Source organism: Procambarus clarkii, chromosome 3 (assembly GCF_040958095.1).
Source record: "Procambarus clarkii isolate CNS0578487 chromosome 3, FALCON_Pclarkii_2.0, whole genome shotgun sequence".
NCBI classification, from domain to species: Eukaryota; Metazoa; Arthropoda; class Malacostraca; order Decapoda; family Cambaridae; genus Procambarus; species Procambarus clarkii.
This window is the reverse complement of record NC_091152.1, coordinates 9,020,261-9,036,749: the sequence shown is the minus strand read 5'-3', so window position 1 is coordinate 9,036,749 and position 16,489 is coordinate 9,020,261.

The window sequence follows — 16,489 nt, the reverse complement described above, 5'->3', positions numbered from 1 at the left end:
ATTAAATTAAAATGGTATTTAAGTATTTGTATATATATATTATTTTGTTGAAATATTATATTTGATGTACTTTTGTAAAAAAAATTATGAAAATAAAATAATATTGTATGTGTTTTGTTTTGCTTTACTGGATATTTAAAATTTACAAGACGTACATTGGTTGATACAATGTGCGTTTAAAGGTTACGGATCTCTTGGAGCTCCTCCGCTTCCGGATAGGTACCGAGGCTGCATCAGGCGTTTCCTCTCTGGATCGCAACACCGAGGCGCTGAAACATGAAATTGGCAGTCGTTGGGTCTTTGGTGATGCCAAAGAGCCTGGAACCCAATTTTTTGAGAAATCTCAAGGCACCAAAGCAATCCCCAGGAATTATATCACTGAGGAAAGCGAGAGGGAAGAGATAAGGTTATATGGAAGGCTGGAACACTCAGCATGAGCTGTGTCCTAAAAAAAATAAAGTTTCAACACTGTAACAATACTTCAATAGAAGGATGGTGTGTGAAAGAATTGAGCAGGTCAATACTACCTTTTGTGTAAGGGTGATGAGAGATCCAATTTTACCCCTATTACTTAGAGGACAACTAGCGTTAATTGTAGGCGGAAAGGTGTTGCCAACGATCAAGCAGGCAACTTATATGCAAGCTGGTTGAGTAGAAATGCTTCCATTCTCATTAAACTGAATATTCCTATTGTATACAATGTACTAGCCAATGATATTCTATTACATATGTCCCCTGAAATACAAGTGTCTTACACCCCATCAGCAAAGAAGAGTAAGTAACACCCAGCACTCCTGAAATCAACAACACTTGAAACTATTGATTCCTTAATAAATAACTTATGGCCTCACGGGCACTATGCTTAGTCTGATGGGTCTGTTCAAATGTCAACATGTCGCACGTTAGCGGCCAGTAGAATATAATAACAACATATGTACACAGACCGCAGGTGTGAGACTGATTATCTAGCTTATCTCCACACAGGCAGAGTTAGCTGCACTACAACGTTGCACTAATGCACTGAAGAACAGTGGAGTAACTTTCTGTGATTCAAAGTCAGCTCTTCAGGCCCTACGAACCCAACATGCAAAATAGATAGTAGGAATGTTGAGACATTCATTACATTCAACATTATTAATGCACAGAGCAAGAGTTTCAGAGTCTCATTAATGGATATTATCTCACATAGGTGTTGTTTAGCATGATGACACAGACAAGGCAGCTAAAATTGTATGTGATAAGCCTGAAATTAACATGGATATTGGCATTCCAATCTCTGCTGTAAAAGCCGCAATATTTCATGAAATTAGGGGTGACAGAAGAGCAGTTACTGACATTCAAAGGACAGAAAGCACAAGTATAAAGAGCTATGACATGTTTAGAAACAAGAATTATATGTACGGGCAGCATAAAACATCCACTACACAGTGTACCATTGTACACAATGCAAGAATTAGGCTGGGATATCGATTTCTATGGCAGGTGGCTGCAGGTAATGAATCCCCCAATGATGAACATTCCAATTGTAAACTATGTGAACAAGAGCTGGGACATACTCTCAAACACTATATCTGTGACTGCCCTGTTATCAGTGATTTCAGATCATATGGTACGAGGTACTTTGAGTTCTGTTATTACTTCATTCACTCACGAATATTGCAAGATAATATTTGCGCTGTACCCAGATTTTGCTAATAGAGGCAATACATTTAATTTTCTCTTCTGATTCCATGTAGAATACATAGAATCATGAGAATACAAAAATAATAACGAGAGTACAAAAATAATAACGAGAGTACAAGAATACTAACGAGAGTACACGGAATACTAACTATCCTGTGAGATGGGGATATTAGATGAACATAGCCAGATTTTGTATCGACCCTGAGTAATCGTTTATATATATAATAGGGTAATATCTACCCGGAGTAATCTTTCATGTACAACAGGGTAGCATCACATTGATGTGTATAACTAAGCTAGTTAATAAAAAATAACAAATAAATTACTATTGCGTCTTATTACCGAGAAAATATTTCATCTGCGTAGCGTCACACAAAGGTGACCTTGGCCGCGCTCTTGTTGGGTGTTCATGTGGGTGTGTTTACTGCTGCCTACTACCAACTGTTTTCTCTTAACTAACTTTGGTCATCATTATTTAACCACTCCTCCGATTACCTCTTTCTTGGGCTTGGGATTTACAAGTTAACATGTTTTAAGTTCATGTTTTCAGTCATACACTCACACAGTGAAATATGTCAACACATTCTTGTTGCAACACCAGCCGCCACTTGTGAACGTCTCGCTCCATCACGTAGACACTCTCTACACTTCTCTTATCATTATTTTAATCCACAATAGATGGAACAGGAGCAGGAATCTTACGTAAAAGCTGTTTTTGAGGGGTTTGAATGGTTCTTACAATAACAAATCTTACATAAGAATTGATAAATATCAGAGAATATAAATCTTATAACAGATTGTTGGAGTAAAGTTGGGAATGTACTCATGATTTGCCAAAGGTAGAGCCGAATTAAGTACTTTTTAGCTAGCATGATATATGAGAAAAAATTCATAGGAAGCTTAATGACTAAATACAATGAGAACACCAATGAAAGGTTGAATATTTCAACAATATTACGAAAAAAAAGGTATGACTAATGTACTATCTTGCAAATATTTATTGTTGAGAGAATAAAGTTGTATTTATAAATTGGAATATATGGGAATATTCAGAGCTTTATGAGGCAAAACATTAAGTAGATTTCTTAATATTTTATTGTCCAGTATTAGACTGAAATGAATGGAAATTAAGATTATACAAATTATAATTGATTCTCAGTACATATTTTGTAACAGGATAGGAAGACGAGATATTTAGCTGAAGCAATATTACAGATTTAGAAAGGACAAATGCGATATATCATTTGTCACTTGCTATAACACAATCTTTCACAGAAATATAGTGTACCCAAATTTTAATTTTCAGTAAATAATAATATTAGTAATATATTTTTGTATTGCCTTATATTTTTGTCAGACCTTATAGTCTTGATCACGGCTTGAGAGACTGTTACCAGCTAAACACAATATACACAATATTTGTTTATTTTCGTAACTCCAACATTGTTCAGTACCATAAGCTATTAAGTGTTCAGTATAGTAAATCCTGCACTCTTCAGTATCATAATTCCTACATTGTATTGTATCATGAATCCTACATGGAGTTATGAAATCCTTGTTTTGATAAATATAGTTATTGTTAGAAGAGATTATCTCTCTTTGCAACTAATGCCTCTATTCATGTGTTCACCCAACAGTAAATAGGTACTGAGGAGTTAGTCAACTGTTACTAGGTTACATCCTGTGCAAAAAAACTTTTAGAACTGGCTGATTAAGTATTTTGAAAATATTAATGTAAATTAAACTTAAATTGTAATCTTGACGACACATGGTTCTAGTATCAACAGCGACTGTGAACGTATCACTAATGAAATTATCACTAAGGCAGGCTCAGTATTCCTCTTTTTCCTTTACAGTATGGTACGTGCAATACCCTTTATGTTTTATATGCGAAAGTATAAGCCGCAGAGACTTTTTTTGTAACTCTCATGATATCTCTAATCAGGAAATAACTTAGTACAGATGGTTTGTCTTCCTGAGCAGATAACCAAGTTATAGGACAGAAGGCCTTTTGCTGTCTTTCCCATGAATGTTGTGCTAGGTTATTATTATTATAAACATCTTTATTGACAAAATTAATTACGATTTTGTCTAATCTGAGGATTTCACTTAAGTCTTATTAAAGTGAAGATAATGCTGGTATTCACTGTCACACAGGACAGAGGGTCATACATAAGACAATAAGTTTAAACTGTAGGCTGAAGCACATATATATCATGGTTACAATCAATGTTTTAATGTTTGAATATGTAAAAACAATCTTCTATTATGCACTGCCACACAAGGTCAGGGATGGGTACATAAGTGATGCAGCTTAGAAGTAATACAAATAAAATTGTTCTTCATTCTTTAAAATGGACTAGCAAATTTTGAATAAATTGTTCGGATATCGTTCAGTACACCAGATTCAATGAAATAGTTACTCGTAGTAACATGTAGTACACGTAGTATACGAAATAGTTACGGTAGTACAATCGGCCAGGAGGTCTAAAATCTTTTACGGTTTCACATTCAACAATATAGTGTTCTAGTGAATGCATTAAAGGTTTGTCACGGAGTATGCTATCTGAATATTCTGGTAGTTGCTCAGCCTCACTAACCTGCCAGACATGTCTAAAGCAAAGGCGAATTCGCGCAATGACTATATCGCACTGCCTGGTCCGGTTACTGTGCTAACCTTACAAATGTTTATTATTTCAAAAGTTGTTATAGCTTTTAATACTGCAGCTTTCAGGTCTCTGGGCAATTATTTGTTCTTCTAAATCTGAGTTAATTTCTTTATATGTATGTTTTTAATAATTGCATTAGATAGTCCAAAGTCATAATTAGTGTTTTCTTTCCTGCAAGCCTCATTGACCAATCGATCTATAAAATCATGCAGGCGATGAGTCACAAATAACGTGGCTAAAATATGTTGATCAGACTACACACTAGAAGGTGAAGCGACGACGACGTTTCGGTCCGTCCTGGACCATTCTCAAGTCGATTGAGAATGGTAGAGGACGGATCGAAACGTCGTCGTCCCTTCACCTTCTAGTATGTGGTCTGGTCAATCTACAAAGTCATGTTTTCCAACTCCAGCATGGGATGGGATCCACACCAATTTTATACAGTAAGTTATTATCATTAGCAAAAATTCCACTCCATTGAATATTACAAGCTACTTCAGACATACATTGTGATGGGTTATTTAAGAACTGCAGAGCACTTTTAGAGTCACAGAATATCACTCCACCACCATTGAGCTTAAAGTACTCAGTGGCTAGATAAATACCCAATAGCTCAGTCTGTGTCCTGCTTGCCAGTTGTTCAATCTTTGTGTATTAGTCATGATCATTTCATTTCCTTTATATACTCAACATGCACATGCACAACCTGTTCTATCAGTGCCTAATTGCACATAGCCATCGGTAAGGCATACGATTCAGTAGGTTTGAGATTTTAAAGATGACTGTCAGTAACTTCTAATATTATACATCTCATAGTTTCAGTGTTATACATTTGTTTTACACTAATGGGAGTATAATGCAAAGAGACCTGCACATCTTTCCAAGGGGAAATATAGTGAACAGTTTTATCAGGATTAAGAGACACATTCAGTTTCAAAAGAGTACAGGCACAACAACTGAGCCACACACTGTAAGGAACTTTTTGCAGCGGAGTGAGGGAACAGTCAGAACTGTTTAGAATGGATCTCAATTTAATTTGAATAGAGCTGAGGGGACCCATGATTATCAAAGTTTTGGCGCAAAACATAGTAATAAGTAGAACGGTTCTCTCATAAATAGAAGGTAATTTTAGTTCCTTTCTCATGTTATCAATTCTGACAGTTCTAGGCCAACCCAGGATGATGCTCATGACATCATTCTGTACTACATCTAGGCCTTGTAATTGTTTAGGCGAAAAAGGAAAAAGATGCAAGGCATAATAATCAGCAACAGATCGTATGAAGGCAGTGTAAAAGTTTCGAGCATTTTTTATGTTAATGCCAACTCTTTGGCCCACATGAGGTTTGAGAGGTTTAAGACGCTCAAGTTTTCTGCGAAGGTTGCTGATGAGATTTGTATCATTAACTTCGACTTCAAGATATTTATAAGACTCACAAGTCTCCATAGGCACTCCATTAATAGTATAGTTAACATGAAGAGAATGAGGAATAAGAACCCTTGTTTTATCAACAGAGATTAGGAGGCCACATTCTACTACTTTCTTGGAGAATGCATCAAGTGATACTTGAAGTCTTGGTTTACCGTGTGCCATAATACAAATATCATCAGTATAACATATAACAGTTTCAGTAGGTTGTACATCTATGCCATGGATAAGTTTGTGCATAAGTATATTAAAGAGCATAGGGCTTTGGACGCCACCTCGAGGTTTGCCTAGTTTGTAGGCATCTGTTCTTGTACTTTAACTCCTTTAAATAGAACACTAGCACACCTGTTGGAGAGGCAGTTCTTTATCTAACCCATATGATTACATTTGATTCCAAATTCAGCAAATTGCTCTAATATTATTTCGCCATTAGCTACATCGACAGCTGACTTTAGGTCAATAAAGACTGTCTGTGTACCATCCTGGGAGTGTACAAAATATTCAGCAAAGCATGTTTGTGTGCTACACTTGGGCCTAAACCCATATAGATTAGGAGTCAGTTTTTCTTTGACTTGAAACATGAAACGATTGAGAACAATTCTCTCCAAGACTTTACACATGCAAGATGTAAGGAAAATGGGTTTAAATTTTTGAGTTCGGTTTAGGAATTGGTAGTATAAGACTTTGTGTTCATTTCTTTGGCAACATACCTTGTGAGAGGCTCATTTGATAGAGGTCAAGCAGAGGGTGGCTAGGGATACCATTCAGTAAGCTTAATGTGTTATAAGTTGTACCATCCTCACCGGGGGGCAGTTTGTTTAGATTTCCCTAATGCTGATGTCAATTCAAAAGGGGTTAGCAACCTGATTCGTTAAATCTGGCGAGGAACGTGCTATTTCGATATTAAAGTTTCTGTTAATGTTGGTATTGTTTAAATGCTGCTGTATATCTGGGGTAAGGAAGAAATTTGTGAGACACTAGACCATTGAGCTAAGAGCATGTCAGCATATTCTGCAGAAGTATCATGAAGCTGAACTGGGGTTGAAGGTTTAAAATTAAATGTTTTTAATTTGCATGCTTGGTGGGCAGGAGTTAGTGGAGTAAAGGAACGGTTTCTAAATGACCCCGCGTAGCCCCAGAAGTCAATCCCAATTTCTTTTTTCACAATATATAACACAATATGTGGAATTTGTTATGTTTTTGGAATAAAACTAGAGTAAATGAAAGTGTGTTGAAGAAATAAATCAGAATTGAAGGGTTTCACATTCAAGGAGGGAAACCCTTCGACTACGACTTACCGTATTATGAAGTCAATAAATCATTTTTACTGAGCAAGTACGATCCTACATGATTATGTTTTCGGAAGCTAAAATATTGTCGTAACATATACAACCAAAAGGTAGATTGTAGAGTGTTCTAGGTGGTTCTTACTTAATTGGAGATCCTTGTGTAAACAAATGTTTACTTAATTTAAGATGAAACAATGGAAGGTAATGAGATTTGGGACAGGTGTGAGGACACCTGAAGGACAATATAAGAGAAAGTAGAAACAACATCTCGTAGTAGAAACAAACAATGTCTGAGAAAGAAAGGTAAGTGGCTCTACCAAGATGGTTAACGTTCGTGCATCCTTCAGGAACCTGCGGAGGTAGAAGCCTTCACAACGTAATACGCTACTTTAGGCAATACGCGCAACCTTATTAGACAAAATTAAACACTTATTCAGAATATTTTATCGTATTCATCATTAAAAATAAAAAAAAATAATAATAATAATAATAATAATAATAATAATAATAATAATAATTATTATTATTATTATTATTATTATTATTATTAGGTTTCTCTTGTGGGGAATCGACTGCAAGATTTATATATATTTTATTTATATGAATTTATATGAATTTATATAAAATTTATATTTACATCAATTTATATATTTCGATAGCAGGTTGTATGATGTTCATCGAACTGGATTTCTGCAATTATCTCACAAATCGACTCCTTACACATTAAAGGGGGGGGGAGATGTAATAAATTTATATATATGTAGCCAATCTAACTACACTCTTAAACTACATATATTAGTAATGATAATTCAGAGACCTTATCTTATTGTACAGTAGGCCTAATCCACAAGGTATAATGAAGGATGAAGACACCAAATAATCCTTGTAGTTGAGAAACTAGCATCCAACACCCAAGTAACTGATGTACCATGATTAATTCTTGCTTCCTTTTCTACACCTGTCAAAGGGTCACTTGCTGTAGAGCCAGAATCCCATATATGACAGCAATATCAGAGAAAATACTGTATATTATATAAGATAAGTACCAAGGAGTAATTACTCCTTAACTGTCAAGGCAGTAGAAGAAGGTAAAACGTCTGAAGAAGCTGCAGGTGAGGAAAGCAGTAGTAGCAGCAGTCAGTTATATGATTTGACACTAAAGGGAAAACGATTGTGACAAAATGTATTATACGCTTATAATAGCTGCATATTTGTCATTTATTATTCGGCAAAATACCAATCCGTTTCTTAAATTACTTTTCTAAACCAAATCTATTAATTACCTATGTATAATTATCAAAGTGTAGTTACAAGATGAGAGCTACGCTCGTGGTGTCAGTCTTCCCCAGCACTTTTTGTCATAAAATGGTTTGAAACTACTGACGGTTTTGGCCTTCACCAATTTCTCATTTAATTTGTTCCAAAAGTCTACCACTCTGTTTGCGAATGTGAATTTTCTTATATATCATCGGCAGCTTTGTTTAGTTAGCGTAAATCTATGACCTCTTGTTCTTGAAGTTCCAGTTGTCAGAATTTCTTATAAATTTTGTCGATTCCCGTAACTATTTTGTATGCAGTGATCATATCGCCTCTTTTTCTTCTGTATTATAGTTTTGGCATATTTAAGGCCTCTACCCTTTCCTCGACGCTCTTGTCTTTCAGTATTACACACTTCTCCTCACTTGACAAATCGACCAACAGGCTACAGGCTACAATTTTGGCATGATCCTGTACCCCTGGGAAGAAATTTTAATTATAATTAGTCCATATAGGATTAGTGTAGAGCTTCTTGCAATGTGGATTTCTTAGTGACAAGGTATATGGACATGTCATCATCATAAAAGGAAGGGATGCGGTGCACCTTGCACCCAATGCTTAGACTGCATCAGCGAAGAGGCAAAGCAGATTGGTATCAAGCTCAACCCCACAAAGACAAAAGTCATGCCCATAAAAATAGTGAAGCCTAACATCCAACTCACAGTACAGGGTCAACAAATTGAATGGGTGGACACTTATCAGTATAAAGGAATAATCCTGGACACACATTTCAATTTTAATGCTGAGGTCACTTTTTTAGGAGAGAGATCTGCAGCCTGGAAAGTAATCCTCAAGTCGCCAACCTCCCTCACTGGAGAAGCCAATTTGCAAGTCCTTCGCACATACTATATACAGGCAAACAGATCAGTGATCGACAATGCCACACCTGCACTCACAAGTCTATCACACCAACAGTGGAATAAGCTTGAAGTTGCTCAAAACAATGCTATGAGAGCTGCCCAGGGAGCCCCTATGTGGACCAGGCTTGAAGCTCTAAGACAGAAAAAAGATTTGCCCTCTCTTCAATTAAGAATATCACAAAGAACAACTACGATTATCAGTAAGATAATTATTTTCCCTGATCCAGTCCCAGTATGGCAGGCCTTGGTAGTTGGACTTTACCAAAACAACGGAAACTCTTGGGCTGCCAGAGCGGGAAATGTCCTAAACATACTACAATTAAAAGGCATGATTCTTGATAAAGGGGGTGATCAACCACACCTAAACTACACTTGTTCCCCACCATGGGAGGAGCCTACCTTCAAAATAGTAATATAAAGTCTTCCGATGAAAAAGGCTGCCTATGATCCAATAGTCCTAAGGCGCATCATAGAAAAGCAAATGTGCAGTAGCAGGAGTCACCCACATCTTCACAGACGGATCGGTTGACACATAATATGAGAGTGCTGGCGCTGCTCTTTGCACGGACAGGGAACAGGCATATAGGAGACTGAGAGGACCAGAATCATCAACCCAAACTGAACTGTTTGCCATACAACAGGCAATCGCATATGTAATTGCACAAAACACTCAGAACGCAATCATACACACAGACTCGAACATACTTCAGCCACGTTATTGTGACTCATCGCCTGCACTCGAAAGCTGCACTTCAAATATTAGGACCAAAGTAGTGGAAACACAACGTGGAAATAATTACCACTATTTTGTATCTTGGAGCAGTAGCTAAAGGTAAAAGACTCAACATAATCCTAAACTGGATCCCATCTCATGTTGGAATCTCATTAAATGAGAAAGCCCATGAAATTGCTAAATTGGCAACTCGTCATCCAGTGATACATAAACAATCCAACCCAGCCTAGAGTACATAAAAAACACCATCACCAAAAACCCTCTCACACCTCAACAAAGCCCATCTACACCAAAGAATAGCAGAAGGTTCGCCCTCTGCAATATAGTATCTTCAGGCCACCAGGTTTGAAAGGTTAATTATCCCAAAAGGAATCCACAGGGAAATAGTTCAGTTATATAGACTACGTCTAGGTCACAGATGCAACTGGGAGATTGGTGAGTCCAGACAAAGCGAATGCATCTTCTGCCAAACAGTCACCGAAAAACCACTACCTCTCTTTCTTCTGGAATGTCAAGCAACCAACGACCTTAGAAGAACTTTAGAGTCCCTGAATCTTGCAGTGACCCCCCTGAAGTCATCAACACTGCCACTCATCTGATCAAAAAAGGTGTCCAGCAACTAGATACCCTCATAAGCACTGTCAAGCAATATCCTCCCTCGCGATAGCAGCAGGACGTTTTAAAGGCAACCTCAGCACACAGCATACATTCACTAAAAATACAAAATAAAATTTTCCATTTATGGGCTATTCATGCTCGGGCCACCTCCTGGTTTTTTTAATCTTAATCAATCAGCTTGTTGCACTCACCTATTTGTACTTGAGGGGGGTTGAGCTTCGGCTCCTTGGTCCTGCCTTACAACAGTCAATCTACTGGTGTGGGGTTGCATCCTGGTTGGGGTCAGTAATTGGACCTTGGCAGGGGACCTCGATATAAGCCTAACGTTTATGAATACACTCTGGCTTCCTGTCCCCCAACACAATGAATTAAGTGAATTCTAATTATTATAATAAAAAAATACTAACTTAAACATTTTCTACAAATTCCTTGATTCATAGAAAATAACTAGTTTGGACATTTATAAGGGACACCAATAAAATCAAATATGGTTGAACCCAGGCTTAACTGTTGCCGTCGAGGCCAGAATCAAAATATTTACCCATAGGTAAATTTACCCTTAGGTAAATTTTAACTAAGGTAAATTCAGGTAAATATACATATGAGAGTGACATGTTTGTATAGGTTTCTTAATCTATATTTCTTAAAGACTGGAGAGAGGTTTGCATACTGCCAGTGATATGTACATCAAGAGTTGTACCCATATCACACTGTATACTCTGAGAGTAAATTTATGAATGAAGTTTTGTTCAGGACTTAGTATACAAGCTGCTTGTTAAGTAAACAAATTGTGACCTAATAATGCATCTCGCGGTCGTTAGACCTTGTGTCTAACAAGTAAACTATCTCCAGGTTCGCTCTGGATCAAAGTATATCAATTTGTCGAAATTAATTAATAAATAACATTCGTGGGTTGGTTCCCAAACTCAGTTTCCGATTCGGCGTCAATTGAACTTCATATGTATTTAAGTTAATTACTTTATTGAGTTCAATACCCATCCTGTTAGCGGAATAGGTTACAGAGGCACATAAAAACCTCAAGAACTAAATTACATAAATTTAGTAAGCTTCACATATAACAGTCTTGATAGCCTAGTTACATAGGTTACCATATGTCGACAGTCTTTTAAAGCACATAATGGGCTCAGGAATTGATTCCGAATGTTCGGTTAGTCAGCTAAGGAGCAACCTTGGTGAACTAGTTACATAGTCTATTCACAGATGTCATCAAACTTACATAAATGTTATAAATGTGGCTTTAGGACAATAAGTAAAAGTGTTAGTTAATATAATTTTATATATTATAAACCCCATTCCCCATCTTGTAGGTGAGTGGAGAAAGGTTTCAGTGTAAAATAAAAGGTCCAAGAACTGGACCACAATTTTCTTTAAGTTAATCAATATACATTTGTGGCGAGCTAGTTGCATATAATTTGTTTGGCATTTGGAGACACTCAAATACAGGATGTTCTCTAAATTTTCTTATTGGATCACATCAGCATGTATATAAGGCTTCAAAGTTTTCTCATGCTGCTTCAATTTGTTTATTAATCATACATTAATTCACACAAGGTTATATTCCTTAATTCCTTCTTTGTGCTTGGATATGCACCATCGAGGTGCTTCTAATGCATGGTGCATGGTGTTAATGTTCCTCTGGTGTTTTATGACATGTTGTATAAGAAACAAGCTTTTTTCTGACTTGTAGTAATTAATTGGTTTCTGCTAGTGATGTTAGTTTATGCTTAGGCTATGGTCTCACGAGTGATATATTCCTTAATGCGAGCATGTGCCTCAATTGTTACTTCTATGGCTTGATGTAAATCAGTAACTTTAATGTCGGAGTTACCTCTTCTATAGAACATAACCACTTCAAGAATATTATTCCTTTATAATATTTTCCCAACTTCGAATGTTCTTTGAACAATATTGGTTGTTGTCAAGTCTTATAAAATGTAAGCAATAAAACTGTTTCGTTGTTTTGTCTTTTCTCCTTTCTTTGGTGGTTTGGTAGATAAAAGTGCAAACGACTGAAATCAATTAGTACTCATTCGTTGGATAACTGCGCTTTCTCGCTGTGGCGTACTGTCTGGTTCACCTAATCTCTTGATTTTAGAATGTTCAGTTGAGTGTATTGGCAGGTTCGCAGCTCCACAGTATGAAGTCTCGGTAAATGTAGGTGTTGTAATACCCACAGAGATGGTCTTTGGCCTACTGAATCTGGTTGACCCAAAATGCGACTCGACCATAAGGGTTTTCCATCTATTGCTTAGAAATATGTGGGGACGCCCAACAGAAAAGGTTGGAAAATCCTCTTCAGGATCATTTTCTGAGTTAATATTTAAGAATATTTCATAATTCCTTCACAGTCTTTACTCTTGGTTAATTAATTCCGTGTTCGAGAGAGAGAAAGGCAGATTGATAGATAGATAAAGAGATATTTTAACTATTTTGTGCTACGAATGTTATTCTCAACCCTATGTTATAACTGAACACTAATGATTTATTTGATTGTGAAGAGTAAATTTCAACAGATTCCAAAGGAGGAAACATTCAACATGTTGTTGATTTGGAAATTGCTTTAACAGATGACGTAGCTCATTCAGGAAAGCCAACTTGTAGTCTGTATACTTAGCGGATGAAGACGATTATATGCTGGTCAAGGAAATCGAAGCCCAAAAGGAAATTCTTACCCCTTCATACTTAGTAGTTCCAAAATTCGTTGCTTTGAATTAGATAATATATTGCCTTTTTATTATTATTTGAATATTATTATTATTATTATTATTATTATTATTATTATTATTATTATTATTATTATTATTATTGTTATTATTATTATTATTATTATTATTATTATTATTATTATTATTATTATTATATATTATTATTACTGTTATTATTATTATTATTATTATTATATTATTATTATTATTATTATTATTATTATTATTGGCGTCTTATAATAATTATTGACTTTTTAGCCCATCGTGGCCGAGTAGGTTAAGGCAAGTGTCTGGGAATCACCATAATGCAGGTTCAAGTCCCTCCATTGCCTCAAAATGATTTTCATTGAAACATCAGGCCATTGTGATTTCTTTGTGTATTATTATTATTATTATTATTATTATTATTATTATTATTATTATTATTATTATTATTATTATTATTATTATTATTATTATTATTTTTATTGCTCCATGCACATTTTTATCAATTCCATTCATAGTGGCGTCAGGGTTTGGTGGCTAATAATAATGAAAATTTATCATATCTTACCTGAGATTAAATATGTTCCTAGGTGGACTAAACAGCCGTCCAATTTTATTAATGGAATGTGGCGAAGTAAAAGACTTTAACTTAGAGTATTAGATGTAGTAGAGACAAAATAATAAGTACAATTTTACTCTAATATATATTTACTCTAATATATTTATATACTCTAATAATCGTATACTCTGTCGTCGAAATATACCGACATAGATATTGGTATATTTTTCATATAGCATAATATCATATACAACTCAAACATAATTTTAATTATCCTAAGTACAGGACAACCAACAAAACATTTCAAATAAAGACTCCATTTAATATGGCCGGCCTTTTATATTCAGCTAGGTGCTTCAAATGTATTTTTTTCTTTATACACTGGAAACGTATTCACTTAGTTGTCATACATAAATGGAGAGAGAACATATATAAGGTGTTGCTATTGCTGCGAGTCATTTACAATATAACAAAGTAAAAGAAGGACGTCGTGTTTTCAGTGAGCAATCTACCTCATTCCCTTTACCAGTCATTTACGATGTCCATGTCAAACGCACTTCAAAGGAAAACAGTTGACAGACTCCTTTACCATCAATATTCCGCACAACAGCAAGGTGTCATGAAAAGAAAGCTCTCTCAATGTTCTTCCCATAAATATGACCACTTAAATCGGAAATGTGGCTCAAGAGACCAAGGAGTTATAAATTTAAATCTTTGGAACTGAACAAGCGTTCAGCTACCTTGCCATGTAAATCGTCCCTGCTCATGGAACTTAACACCATTCCTCGAGTGAAGGAAAAGACCTAACCCAGTAATATGTGCTGGGGAAACGGTGCCCAAGGCTAAACTTTCACTGGCACTCTCACTCACGGGAGCACATGTTCTCCAGTAGTTATTAAATAATTACATTTTTCTGAACATTGATAACATTTTAAATGAAGCCAGAGTTCTGCTTAATATTAATGGGACAGGGAGCATTCCTCTGCTATTGGCATTACCCAGGAAAAAACCTTCTGCCTGGTGATGTCTCATTGCCCTGGAGACACGCTTCAGTGTTACTTAAACAATAATACTCCACACGATTGCCTTCAAGCATTCATCAAACTGTGTGCTGCTGTTGAAGAGATTCAAAAGAAAGGTTATGTTCACTAAGATCTACACACTGATAACATAATTGTAGAGGAAACTTCAAGTAATGTTATAATTCATATAATTGATATGGGATATGTTAAGTTGATAACGAAAGGCTTGGTTGATGAAAAAGCTAAAGCCGATTACAAAAAACTTCTTAATCATGCAAAGGAAATTTGCACAATCTTTGGACTCGTCTACAAAGTTTGCATTGTTCAAGAGCATTGATGAGGAGGTGACGAACAATGGCGAGTGTGTGAAGCGTCTGGTGGAAGCTGTGAAGAAGAGTGCATCACACACCGCCTGAAGCTGCTGCCCTGGAAGACGACGCAGGTGATCTGTGTCGAGGACTTCATATAGTAGAAGGATTTATATGCCGACGACAGTTGAGACAAGTCACACAATATTCTAATACTGTTTTATAGGATCTGCAATGTGTTAGAACAAATACAATTGAGAGAATTATACTTGTCTCAGTAACCGTCAACGACCTAAATATTGCAACAAACCTCTAACTAAAGCAATAAGTCAAATACTGACATACGTAGATGATTTTCAAACCATAGGGGTAATAGATTAACTAAATACTTTATGCTACCCACTTAAGCCGCAATTGTCAATACAGTGCTACAGTTTGATATACGACTGTAATAAAACCTGAGGATGAACGCGAGAACTATAACAACAAGTCATCGGGTTGGAGTTACAGATACGAGAGGAAGTCAATCTATGATATCTTTTTATAAAAGGTTAGATGTGTCTTGATTAGTTTTACATATTTCATTATTTATGCAGAATGTTGGTTAAATTACTCTTATAGAACCCTCAGTTGATGGTTCCCAGTGAACATATAATGTTGAGAAGAATAAAACAAAAATCTTTCTGTACATCAGCGAGGCTGGTGTTAGTGCAAGGGAGATGACGTCATAGGGTGGGTGGCTGGGAGTCAGTAATCAGCTCAGTCCGGGTCCAGCCGCCGTGTGTGGCGGACGCTCCTGTCTCAGCTGCAGTATCATACCTTGAGGTTACCTTGAGGGGTTTCCGGGGCTCAGCGACCCCGCGGCCCGGTCGTCGACCAGGCCTCCTCGTTGCTGGACTGATCAACCAGGCTGTTGGACGCGGCTGCTCGCAGCCTGACGTATCAGTCACAGCCTGGTTGATCAGGTATCCTTTGGAGATGTTTGTCAAGTTCTCTCTTGATCACTGTGAGGGGTCGGCCAGTTATGCCCCTTATGTGTAGTGGAAGCGGTTGAACAGTCTCGGGCCTCTGATGTTGATAGAGTTCTCTCTCAGATTACCTGTTGCATCTCTGCTCTTCAACAGGGGTATTCTGCACATCCTGTCATGCCTTCTGGTCTCATGTGATGTTATTTCTGTGTGCAGGTTTGGGACCAGCTCCTCTACTATTTTCCATATGTAAATTATTATGAATCTCTCCTGCTTGCGCTCAAGAGAATACGGTTTAAGCTCTTTAGTCGGTCCCAATAGTTTAG